The following is a 13,761-nucleotide window of genomic DNA, read 5'->3' as shown; positions in this document are numbered from 1 at the left end:
ACCAGCCTGGGCTCCTGGAGCTCTGGCCTCATGGCTGCCAGGCTCTTAGCTGCCTCTTGTGGCCCCGCATGGTCACTCTGACCACAAGCTGAAGTGTCCCTACTGAAAGGTTTCCTTAGGCTCTGCCGAGGAACAAATGCCAATCAGCCACAAAGTTAGGCAGCATAGAGCTTTATTGGAGTTTGCGCACCAGGGCGAGGCAACCCAGTCCGCAGAGTGGGGCTGGGGAAGTTGTACCCAAGCAGGGAATGTGGCGGGAGGGGGGGGGGTTATTTTGGTTAGCTCTCTTCGTGGGAGCTGGGGATTGGTCCCCTCTGAACACAGCGGCAATAGATCGGTGGTGGCTTTCCTCGGGCTCAGGTTGCTATGCGGATATCCATTTTGGCAAAGCCCCCCCTTTCGGCTCTCTGGTTTGACATCAGCCATCTCTTCCGGGTTGTAGTCCGGCCGCCATTTTGTCCTGTCCCACCCATCCTGACACCTGCCGCTGGCCCTCCTTCTGGAGCCCCTGCTCTGGGTTTGAAAACCAAAGCCGTGGAGAGAGGGGGAGCCCATGGTGCTTTAAAAGGGGGCTGTTTACAGTACTCAGTGGTGGGCCTGGCTCTTCTGAACGAGAAGGAGAAAGCTTTCTCCAGTTCGGCCGAGCCGGGCCCTGGCTGGAGATGAGGGCTGCGTCCGTAAAATTCTCAAGGGGTCCCAGCCATCCAGCCTGGCCCCTTGGTCCTCCCCCCCCCGGCCCTGTGCGGCTCTGGTTTTACGGAAGACGCATATGGGGACAAAGAAGAGGCTTTCTTTCGAAAAGACGGACAAAGCTTAAGAGGGAGAGAAAACTCAGGAGCAGAGGTCACAGGAAATGGTAAGGCCATTCCGATTCCAGAAAGGTCCAAGGCGGGAAGGCTTTATAGGTTTTTCATTCTCCTGGGAAGTATTGCCTTGGATGAAACAGGTGTACAGGATCCAGAGGCACACAAGGAAGTCACCCCAAGTCACTGAAGATTCCCACCACCACACACACTGAAGTCTCCAGACAGGCAGGAAGCAGCTCGGGGCAGAGGACCCAAGGGAGGAGGTGGGGGAGGCGCATGGGCAGGCACTTTGTGTTTTGAGGGCTTGCGAAAAAAGCTGCCAAGCCACAGGCACAGATCCCCCGGGAGGGAGGGGCTCCAGGCTCTGCACCCATGATGCCACGACCAGGGAGGACCCCGTGCTCTGAGGCTGGATGGCGCCAGGGGTGACCCTTCTGTGCACCCTGAGGGTGGAGCAGGAGGCCCATTCCCACTTAAGAACCACTCCTGCCTACGCTGGGAGCTGGACAGACAGCCTGTCCAAGTGCGGGCCCGTGTTAGGGACTGAATGGGTCCCCCCATCCCACCAAATCCATGTGTTGAAGTCCTAACCCTCAATGTGATGTTTAGGTGTGGTCATGGGGGCGGGGCCCCTGCCCTGGGTTCGCGCCCTTGCATGATGAGGAAGAGACATCAGAGCTTCTCTCCGCCCACCTGCACTCACCAGGGGAAGGAACATGTGGCCCCAGGGAAGGTGGCTGACTGCAAGCCTGTCTGTGGGCCCTCACTGAGCACTGAGTCAGCCAGCACCTTGATCTTGGACTTCCAGCCTCCAGAACCATGAGAAATGAACATTGTTTAGACACCCAGCCTGTGGTACTTTGTTAAAGCAGCCACGCTGATTCAGACCACCGGTGTCACAGATCTGACTGCATCCCCTCACACCCCAAGAAGCCCCAGTGGCAGTGGGCCACTCAGACCCCCAGGGTGCTGAAGTGAGTGTGATCCCTCCCTTGGGAGTATGGAAGCCCTGGGGCATCCTTTATTTCATTTTGGGATTTTTTTGTTGTTGCTTCGTTTCATTTTCACAAGTCAAAGGCAGGAGGAAGGCTCTGGAAGGGAGTTGACTGGTTTCTGGCTAACTCCCCGGGTGGATGTTGGTGAGTCCTACGAAAAAGACTGGGCCCTAGTTTTTGGTGTTCACACAATTCCTCAGGGGTGTCATTTCCTCAGGGGTTTTTCATTTCCTTGCTTCAGTCCCCCTATTTCCCTATATTCCAGGGCAGTGCCCTGAGGAGGCTGACAGCGGCTGACACACAGGAGGGTCTGTCCCCGTTCTTTAAGGCCCAGGGAGCTAGTCAGCACCACAGGCACCCATTTACCTTGGCTCCGGCCCCGGCCCCAGCAACGCCCAGGTCTGGGCTCTGAGAAGCTAGCTCTATGCAGGAGGAAAACGGGGAGCGTGCAGTGGTGACACCAGGCTCCCTACTCTGCACACCAGGAGACAAAAATCTTGTCACACTGGCCAAAATGGGCCCCTCCACAGGTGGAGTTTCAGTGAAGGGAAGAAAAGGTGGAGAGAATGGCCTTTGGCCTGGAATGGCACACAGACGGTGGGGGGAGGGGCAGAATCCTGCCCTCACTTTGGAGGTGTTTTGGAGGAATTTGTAATGATACATCAGGGAAAACTCCCTCGTTTAAATTAATCGGTTAGAACTTTAAGGCAGAGCCAGAGGTGGGGCTGTTAAAAAACAAGGAAGCTACTTGGAGCTGGACTGATGTGTCCCTTTTTCTTGTTAATTTCAAATTGCCCCCCACCCCCACCCCAGGCACAGCCACCTCCTGAATAACCTGTTCTAGAATGTTGCCAGAGAGCGACAGACATCAAAGGTACAGAGATGGTCTGTCATTGATGAAGCTCTTACTCTCGTTTTTCCCCCTCCTGAAAATGAGAAAATGAGTTTATTCTCCTCCACCTCATTCATTCATCCAACACATTTATTGAGCACCTGCTGTGTGCCCACACCCAGAGACACCAGACAGCGATGCTGCTTTCACAGCCACGGTGTGAAAGGTCCAGAGGCAGCCCTTGTCTGGGCTGGAGAGCTGAACCCACCGAGGGGCAGCGGCCCTCCCTGTTCTGCCCCTGCTCCCCTGGTGGCCCCCCCTTACAGTAGGGGGCGCTGCACCTTCTGGCCCTGGGGACTCGCCTGCCCCGGACAGCGCCCCCGCACCCCCACGCTGTCCATTGCTATTCTTGGCAATGGGGGCGAACTTCAGGTCTTTCTGGGCTTTGCTGCTCCGACGCATTCACAGAGATCCGTGCCACTGTCTTCACTCAGTCATCTCTGCTTCTGTCTTTTGTCCCTGTGAATTCTGACGTCCTTGCGGTCCCACAGTGGTGTCTGGTTTTCATCACCGGGTTTTTAAGGAGGAGGGTGGGGTCACGGGAGGCACCTCTGCTCTACTGAAGGGGACTGACCCCGCCGGGGTGGGGGTGGGGAGCCTTGCAAGGGGTCACAGACGAAGGGGAAGCAGAAGACTTGACCGGCTCCAGCTCAGTTCTCCCGACTTCACAGAGATGTCCCCAGGGCCACCAGCGTAAACAGACAAAGGAGGGCAGCACTGATTGGGCAGCGCCCCGGGACCTGATTCTGCCGAGCCACTGCTGGAGGAGAGACTCCCTGGTGACGAGATGCTAATTGTGCAAGACCCTTCCCAGGATGCCCCGCAGCGCTGCTGATTCTTGTTGCTAAAGTAATTTAACACCAGGTATTGACAAGTAGGTGCTCCGGGGGAGATTCTTAGAGGATGCACGTAATTGATACTGTGGATGGAATCATTTATAAACTATAACTAAAAATATCACTGTAAAGGAAAAATGAACAAATTATAAGCTGTTAAATAGTTCAAGCAGCAGGGCCTTTTGTTGGCTGGTCCGAAGGTAGTGGGGTATCTCAATTGATTGTCACAATCAGTTACAGATTCAATTCCTGCTCCTGCACATTCCCCCCTTCTCGCTGCTGCACTCGACTAGTCTTTTGCAGAGCTGGGGGGGTTTTCACACTCACACACCCCTGTAGGTGTGGACTGGCAAACAGTACTGTGTTTGAATCACTGGAGTGAGAGATGGGAATATAAAACATAAAAATACAGCCCTTTACCCCCCAGGAGCTAGCTAACAGCGAGTTTGAGGAAACCTGTTACAGACCCCGCAAAAGAAATGTATATATAGACAAGGGAGAGAGACCAAGGAAAGGACATGATGTGAGGGTGAATTGGCTTACTGTAATTTTTCACCTTTTAATAGAGTGGCCTTTTCTTTAATTTCTCCTTTTTTAAAAAAGATTTTATTTATTTTTCAAAGAGAGGGAGAGAAACTTCCATGTGTGGTAGCCTCTCACACGGTCCCCACTGGGGACCCGGCAGGCATGTGCCCTGAGGGGGAATAGGGCCACCCACTTTTTTGTCCACGCCCTTTGAGCCCGCACTCAATCCACTGAGCTACACCCGCCAGGGCTAATTCCTACTTTTTAAAAGTAATTCACAAAAAAAGAAAAGTCTTTGAAGGTATGTAAGGATTTCGAATATGTTTAATATCAGTAGGATGAAAGACTAATATTTGATGCTACAACACTTAATAGACAAAATTAGGAGACATTTCAAGTTGACGGTCCTGTTAGGGTGTGAAGATAGAGGTGTGAACATTCTCAAAGAGGAAACATTTTACAGGAAGAAAAACTGGGTCCAAGAGTCTGAAACCAGAGGAGAGGGCGGAGAAGGGCAGAGTGTACAGGGGTGCCCAGGTGGGGGCCCCCAAGCTACCTGGTTCTGCCCGGTCACTTGGAACTGCGGTCAGAACACTCTCATTTGCTGGGCAGAAGGGAAACCCCCTAACGCATCAGAACCCAGGTGTGGCGCCCTGGGGCGGAAACCACAAATATGAGTCTAATGAAGGTTTGGTTTGACCTTACAGCTGCTGCAGGCAGCCCAAGGCGTGCTGGGAGCACTGCATCTCCGTAGCCCTTCCCCGAGGATCTTTGTGTGTAGTTTGTCAGCAAGGCTCCAGAAAGGCAAGGCCGTGTTAGGAGCATCACCCTCTAGGGCTTAGAGAAACCAAGGGCTCCCTATGGGTGTTTTCGGTCTGGACCTCGCCCCCCTTTCCTGTACCCTCACTGCTTCCTCGGCAATGGAGGTACACAGAGAAGGCGAACCCCCTGCGCTATAGAGGATTGTTCAAGCCAGTTGATGCTGTTATAGTCACACACCAGCAGTGGGACTCAGCAGCAGGACTCTGCAGCGTGGCAAAAGGCGATGCTGTGAGAGAGGAACAATAGCCCATGCGCATGGCCAGCGTTGTTCTTGCCTTAAGTTTGTGTGATGTTTTACAGGGAGCAAAGTATTCTCATGTCATGTGCTGGGTTGGCCAAAAAGGTCCTCCTCCACCCTGTGAGATGGCCTTAGTAGCACGTAGTTGATCTTAACTTCATTTGAGACAATTTCGTTAGATTGTATGGTGACAGCTGTCCTATTAGCATGCATTAAAAAAAACTTATCAAAATTAGTGAGTTTTTGTGTAGCCATTTTAATATTGAAGATGAAAGAAAATAGGCCACATTTTCAGCATATTATGCTTTTTTATTTCAAGAAAGGTAAAAACACAACTCAAACACAGAAAAAGATTTGTGCAGCGTATGGACATGGTGCTGTGACTGACTGAATGTTTCAGAACTGGTTCGTGAAGCTTTGTGTTAGAGATTTCATGCTGGACGATGCTCCATGGTCGGGTGGACCTGTTGAGTTGGATCAAATTAAGACACGGAGAACAATCAACATTCTGCCACGCAGGAGATAGCCGACATGCTCAATATATTCAAATCAGTAAAGTTATTGGTGAAAATGAAAAACATGTCTTTTATTTTACAGAACAAACCACACAGACTATTTGGCCAACCCAGTAGTTCACTTAATATTTTTTACCACCCAGTTAGGCTGATACAGCAGACATTGCCATTTTACACAGAAGAAACCAGGCTTCTGAGAGATCGCATGTGCAGCTCAAGGCCAGGCAGAGGTCATTCCTTGCAGGTGAGGTAGGAGCTAGAGTAGGAAATCCTGAGACGCTGTAGCTGTCACCTGTCAGTATCCTGATAGCAATTGGCAGTGTGGTTTCCTCTCCAGTGGGCAAGCAAGGAGGGTTGTGGGGAATCCCATGTGTAGAAGCTTAAGTAAAACTCTAGCAGGGCTAGCCAACATTTTGGCATCTCTGGGCCACATATCAAATACACAAACACTAACGAAAACTGATGAGCAAAACAAAAAAGGTGTTAAGTAAATTTATGATTTTGTGTTGGGCTGCATTCATAGCCATCCTGCGCCACAGGTGGACTGCAGGTGGTGGATTGGACACCCCTGCAGGGGCTGAAACCGTTTGATAGAAGAGAGCCATTCCCTGGCCAGAGATGACTCGCTCCTGTATCTTGGGATGATGAGGCCGAGAGAACCAAGGCTGAACCTACTATTCCTTTGGTTCCTGGAAGAAATGAGGATTTTCTGAGTCAGGGTGATTTTGACTTTGGAATCTGAAAGACATGTGTTCACTTTGGAATTAAATATTTTAGTGTAATTTTTCTGCACATAATTCTTAATTGGTAAAATGTAATTCTTGACACTTTCTGTATGATTAGAGTCCCTATTCATTTTTTTCTCTTCTCTCCTGATGATTAGGCCAAGGGCTGGGGGTAGGGAAGGAATTAGCTACTAGGAGCAAAGAAAGAACTGACTTGGGCCTTTTGAGATGATCCCTAATACACTGTAATGCTGTGCTTTCTCCTCTTTAAGTGGATCGGGTTTTTCCTGTCTTTTTGCCTGACCACTTTAGCTACAGGAAGCCACAGGGCCATTTCACAGTTTGGTCTCTCCCTAATTAAGTAGACTCTGTTTGTCAGGTTTTCCACTTATTTTCCTGGGTATGCTGATGGTTGGTATTGGCTCTGGTGGGTGTTCCTAGTTTTAGGCTTTCTCCTGTTTCTCAGAGGATTTAGCAGTTATGATGCCAGAAACTTTCTTTCCTTCGCTTATCTTTGTTTGTGTGGTCCATTCAATTCTTTGTTTGTAACCACCAAGAGCCTGGACCCAGTCTCCACCTGCAACACAGGGCCAGGGTGACCCTTGTTTAAGAGCTCTCTCTGCTACCCCACAATGAAAACGCCTTTTCCAAAGGAAACAATGGCAACAAAATGACAGCAATGCCTGTTGTGTCTCAGGCAGTAGAAGCATTACAAAAAAAAGATAGATAGATAGATAGATAGATAGATAGGTAGGTAGGTAGGTAGATAGATAGATAGATAATAGAGTATATGTGTGGGAGGTGATTATTTCTTTACTAAGACTTGTGTGCCTAAGATAAGGTTGCCAAATAAAATACATGATGCTTAGTCAGATCTGTCTGAATTTCAGATAGATCTTTTTTTAGTGTGAGTATATCCCAAAACATTGCATACGCCATAATTTGAAGCCAAAGAATCTTGCTTTGCAAGACCTCTGCATTTGAGAACAGAACAGGGATTTTTTTTAAACCCAAAATCTTTGTGTTTTACTAGAAAAACAAAGCTTGGTGGAACCCGGGCGTAAGCCAATAATACCATGAACCTACTGCTCAGGCTGGTGCGCGAGACATGGTCCATTCTCTAGGTCACCTAAATGGCTTCTCAAGAAACACTCCAGGGACAAGGGGACCTCCCTTTACAGCATGATCCATGCAGACTCACGAACGATGAGCCTGCTGCTCTCCACTAGGCTGCCCTGGCAGGGCGTCCTGTGCCATGCATTTTCTAGTATAAAAAACCCATCAGCAAGACCTAGAAAAATTTTTTTCTCTGTTTCCCCGAAGCAGCAAAAGGCTAGTCAAGTGAAGCAGTGGGAGTGGAGAAGGAACAAAGAAATCTGTAACTGGCTGTGATCAATTAATTGTAGGCACCACTGCACTCGGACCAGCCAGAGAAACTAGCTACACCGCTTCTTAAATAAACCTCAAAAATCTAATTCCTATTAGAATTATGGTGATTTTTCACTGCTGGAATGTTTTGAGTATGAACCTATACATCATGTACAAACCACATATTTTAAAAAATAAACCAGTAAACACAGGAACTTTGTCAAGAAAAGAGTCTTTTCCTCCTGATGCAATTAAAGGATCACCAGGCTGCTGTCCTAGAGCATTGTGGGGGATTTGCATGCAAAACAAGCTCCGGCCACATCCACCAGGATCCGAAAGGTGGGTCTTGGCGGTTCTCGAAAAGAGACGGAGTCCCACGACGTAAATCTCACAGGGGCGAGGCGTTTTCCTGGGAAGGGTGCCCGCGGAGCTGGGCCGGAGCCACCCCGGGAGGGGAGTGGGCATTCCCCCGTGCAAACACAAAGGGAAGTAAGTGGATTTTGTCCACGGAGGCCGACATAGGAACGACGGGGTTGGCAGGAAGTTTTTGAGACGAGCCGGTGGAGAAACGGCGTACAGCACCCGCGGGCGGAAGTGCCCATCGTGCCGGCGTCTCCCGAGAGCGGGCGCACGTGCCGCCCGTCCCCCGGGAGCCCAGAAAGGCGAACCGAGACCGGTGGCCCCTCGGCGTGTCTTTCGGGCCTTTTCACTCATTTTCAGGGTTGATGGCCGATACCAACTAACTTGCTCTCTGGAGCAGGTCATTTTGGACACTCCTCCGAAGGACCAAGTTATTTTCAGCAATATTCATGTAATGACCACCTTTCCTTCATTCGTCCTTTAGTTTTAAAACAAGCATCTAACAAGGTAAAAAGGAAGACATTTCCATTTGAAAAGATTTTTTTCATGTATGAAGTAAAGGTTGTACTTTCCAGACACAAATATTGCACCTTTCAGTTCTTTCCCTCTGTTCCCCTGTTTTAAATAGTGTGTGTTTTAAATTTTTAACTAAATTTAAGTTTAATTTAAAAAACAGTGTAGCCCTGGCCTGGTAGTTCAGTGGGTTAGAGCAGGTTCCTATACACAAGTTGTGGGTTCAATCCCCAGTCAAGACACCTACGAAAAGTAACCAATGAATGCATTAAATGAGTAGAACAACAAATTGTTTCTCTGTCTCGTTCTCTCCCCCTGCCTCCCAACCTTCCTCTTTCTCTAAAATCAATCCATACATTTAAAAATTTATTTAAAATATTTGTATCAACTTATTTTAAAATTAAACTTTAACTTTCATTTAAATAAATTTATTCAAAAATTCCAAGTGGTGACATACAATGGTAAAAATGAAGTAACTCAAGTTCTAATGCTTGTCTGAATAGTCACTGTCCTATGGTGATCTTTTTCTTAATAGACTTTATTTTTAGGTCAGTTATTTTTTTTAAATTTGTTGATTTTAGAGTGAGAGAGGGAGGGAGAGAAACATCTTTCTGTTGTTCCACTTAGTTATGCGTTCATTGGCTGCTTCTGGTATGTACCCTGATCAGGGATCTAACTGCAACCTTCACGTGTGGGGATGCTCTAAGTCAACCGAGTACCCAGCCAGGGCTTTAGGACAATTGTACGCTCACAGTAAAACTGAGCAGAATATGGAGATTTCCATCATGCCTACCCACTGGCTGACACATATGTATAGCCTCTCACACTATCAACATCCTGGACCAGAGTGGTACATTTGTTAACAATCCACAAATCGATACATCGTTATCACCCAAGTCCACACTTTTATATTAGGGTTCACTCTTGGTGTGGCACAGTCTGTGGGTTTGGGCAGATGTGTCATGACAAGTGTCCACTATTAGTGTATTGTACAGAATAGTTTCACCACCCTAAAAATCCTCTGTGCTCCACCTGTTTGTCCCTCCTTCTCACCTAACACAGCCCCCACTGACACTTTTACTGGCTCCATAATATTGCCTTTTCCATATACTGGGTGTCATATACTGTGGTTGGAATCATACAAAACATAGGCTTTTCTATTGTTTTTTTTCCACTTAGCGATATGCCTTTAAGTTTCTTCCATGTCTTTTTGTGGCTTGATACTCATTTCCTTTGAGCACTGAGTAATGTTCCATCGTCTGAAGGTACCACAGTTTATCCATTCACCCGCTGAGGAACGTTTGCCAAGTGTTGCCAAGCTTGGCGGTTATGAAAAGAGCTGCTATGAATAGCCATATGCAGGTTTTTCTGTGGATATGAGTTGACTCCTTTGGGTAAATACCAAGGCAGGTGATGAGGTTGGATCAAATAGTAAGAGTATGTTGAGTTTCGTAAGAAACCTCGAAACTGCCCAAAGTGGCTGCTTGAATTCCCATCACTATCAGTAATGAATGAGAGTCCCTGTTGCTCCACATCCTCCTCATTTTGCCTTGTCTGTGTTTTGGATTTAGGCCATCCTTATAGGTGTGTAGTGGCGCGTAGTGGCATCTTAATTTTTTTGGTTCACAGCCTGCGCTCAATCTACTGAGCTACACCAGCTAGGCACATCTCATTTATTTTAATTTGCAGTTCCCTAATCACGATATTGAGTATCTTTTTTTAAAAAGATTTTTAGAGAGAAGGGAGGGAGAAAGAGAGGGAGAGAAACATCAGTGTGTGGTTGCCTCTCATGTGACCCCACTGGGGACTTGGCCTGCAACCCAGGCATGTGCCCTGACTGGGAATCAAACTGGTGACCCTTTGGTTCACAGCCTGCGCTCAAGCCATTGGGCTACTAGCATTTTTTCAATATGCTTATTTGCCATATATGTATCTTCTTTGATGAAGTGTCTGTTCCTGTCTTTTGCCCTTTTTTAAATTGGATTGTATTCTTACTGAATATTAAGCATTATTTGGATAGCAGTCCTTTATCAGATGTGCTTTTTGCAAATATTTTCTCCTAGTCTGTGGCTAGTCTTCTCATTCTGTTCACAGTATTTTTTCCAGAGCGGAAGTTTTTAATGTTAATGGAGTTCATCCTGTCAGTGATTTCTTTCACAGGTCCTGCCTTTGACGTTGTATCTAAAAAGTCATCACCATCCCCAAGGTTACCTAGATTTTTCCCATGTTATCTTCTAAGAGCTTTATATTTTTAAAATTATTTTTAAGGATTTTATTTATTTATAGAGAGAGGTAGGGAGGGAGAAAGAGGAGAGAAACATCAATGTGTAGTTGCCTCTTGCATGCCTCCTTCTGAGGACCTGGCCTGCACCCCAGGCCTGTGCCCTGACTGGGAATCCAGTTGGCAACCCTTTGGTTTGCAGACTGGTGCTCAATCCACTGAGCCATATCCGCCAGGGCTAAGAGTGTTATAGTTTTGCATTTTACATTTAAGTCTAGGATCCATTTTGGGCTAATTCCCATGAAGGTCATAAAGTCTCTGTCTAGATTTATTTATTTATTTTTTGCATATGGCTGTCCAGTTGTCTCAGTGTCATTTGTTGAAAAGGCTGTTTCTCTGTTATAATGCTCCTTTGTCAAAAGTCAGCTGACTGTGTTTATGTGAGTCTGTCTCTGGGCTCTCTGTTCTGTTTTACTGATCTATTTGTCCATTTTTCATCAATCCCACACTGTCTTGATTATTGTAGCCTTACAGTAAGTCTTGAAGTCAGGAATGGTCAGTCCTGTATTGTTTATTAAGATTTTTTATTCATCTTCAGAGAGGGGAAGGGAGGGAGAAAGAGAGGGAGAGAAACATCAATGTGTGGTTGCCTTTCGCATGACCCCCCAAGTGGAAGGATCTGGTCTGCAACCCAGGCATGTGCCCTGACTGGGCATCGAATCAGCAACTCTTTGGATAACAGGCCAAGTTCAGTCCACTGAACCACACCAGTCAGGCCCTCTTCATATAAATTTTAGAGTTAGTTTGTTTCCATACACAAAATAATGTACTACAGTTTTGATTGGGATTGTGCTGAATCTATAGATCTAGTTATAAAGAACTGATATCTTGTCAATATTGAGTCTAATAACTTTCCATTTCTTTAGTTTTTTTATTTCTTTTATCAGACGTTTATAGTTTTATAGATCTTATACATATTTTGTTATATTTATACCTAGGTATTTCATTTTGGGGAGTGCTAATATAAATGATACTATGTTTTTAATTTCAAATTCCACTTATTCATGGCCGGCATATAGGAAAGTGATTGACTGTGGTATGAACTTTGTATCCTGCAACCTTGCTATCATTGTACACTAGCTCCAGAATTTTTTTTGTCGATTGTTTAAGATTTTCTACATAGATGAGCATATCATTGGTGAACAAAGACAGTTTTATTTCTTCCTTCCCAATCTGTATGCTTTATTTCCTTTTCTTGTCTTACTGCATTAGCAAGGACTTCTAGTGTGATGGTGAAAAGGAGTGATAAGAGTGGGACATCCTTCGATTCCTGATCTGAGCAGAAAAGTTTTCAGTTTCTCACGATTAGGAAACTCTAGGTTTCTTGTAGATGTTCTTTATCAAATTGACGATGTGCCCCTATATTTTTCATTTGCTCAGAGTTTTTATCATGCATAGGTGTTGGATTTTGTTAGATACTTTTTCTGTTTCTATTGATACGATCATATGATTTCTCTTCTTCAGCCTGTTGATGCGGGTGAATTACGTTAATTCATTGTGAAATGTTGAATCAGCCTCATGTACCCAGGATAAATCCTATTTGGTCATGGTGTAGGATTCTATTGATAAATTGTTTGGCTCAGTTTGTTACTATTTTGTTGAGAAATTCTGTATCTATGTTCATGAGAGAGATTGGTCTGTGGTCTCCTTCTCCTGTGATGCCTTTGTCTGGTTTTGGTATTAGGGTAACACTGCCCTCGTAGAATGAATGACTTAAGAAGTATTCCCTTTGCTTCTATCTTCTGGAAGAAATCGTGGAGAATTTGTATGACTTCTTCCTTAAACGTTTGGTAAACTTCACCAGTGAACCCATCTGTGCCAGGTGTTTTCTGTTTGGGGAGGTTATTAATTATTGATTAAATTTCTTTAATGCATATAGGCCTGTTCAGATTGTGTATTTCTTCTTGTATGAGTTTTGGCCCTTCCCAGGTTCCCTGTACTGTGGCATGGCTCAGGATCACATGCCTCCTTAGGGCGGGATAAGATTCAACTGTATGGATACACCACGTTCCATTTAGGTGTTCGGCAATTGGTGAACATTGGAGTTTGACTATTATGACTAACGCTGTTATAAACACCCATGTGCAAGTTTCCAATACAAATGTAAGTGGTTCTCCAGTGAGGCAGGTCTTGATACGCTTTTTATAACTGTGGGTAAGTGGATTGCAGGAGATAAAAGATTCTCCATGCCTGTGCTTCAGAATAAGAGAAGGATAGCCCACTGGGAGGGGTAGGTGGAAACCTCGTGTGTATCCATTGTGATTTAAAGCAAAGTGAAGGGGCAAAAGAATTGAACGGTGGTAAGTGGCCAGATTGCCCTCCCCAGGTGTTGGCAGTAGAGCCAAGTGGATTAGATACAGGATATGTAATGCATTAAATATTGATATCCTGTGAGCTCTTTGTGTACAAAAGAAAGGGAGAGAGAAATGAGAAGAGCGTTTAGAAAAGCCCTGTCACCTCCAAAGCTCAGGGGAGACCCAGAGCCACGCAGTCCCGCCCCTGGAGCCTCTGTGCCGCAGACTCAGGAGGGCGCTCTGAGCTGCTGCTGAGTGGTGTGGGGTCCGCAGGGGGCCTTCCGAATGCACATCTGGTCACTGTGGCCCCAGCCAGGGGAGGGAGAGCTGTCTCCAGCCCTAGCACCTTGTTCTGTCCTCCATCCATCCCCTGAATCCCACCATTCACCGCCATCCTGCAGCTCCCAGAGGGGCCCCTGGCTTAGCCCATGATGAGAAACAACCTGACTCTAGACCAAGGCCTGGAAAGTTTTGTGTATTATAGTCAGTAAACTTTTTGAAATGTTTATTCACTCAGTTGTTCATTTATCCCCACAGCACTCACCGAGTTATCAGTGGAGTGGGGGTTTGGGTGCAAGGCTTGGGGATGCG

This window comes from Sturnira hondurensis, unplaced genomic scaffold (genome assembly GCF_014824575.4).
Source record: "Sturnira hondurensis isolate 20B ecotype Veracruz unplaced genomic scaffold, ASM1482457v3 Scaffold0022464, whole genome shotgun sequence".
Taxonomy (NCBI): domain Eukaryota; kingdom Metazoa; phylum Chordata; class Mammalia; order Chiroptera; family Phyllostomidae; genus Sturnira; species Sturnira hondurensis.
The sequence above is the reverse complement of the archived record's forward strand: the minus strand, read 5'-3'. Positions refer to the sequence as shown.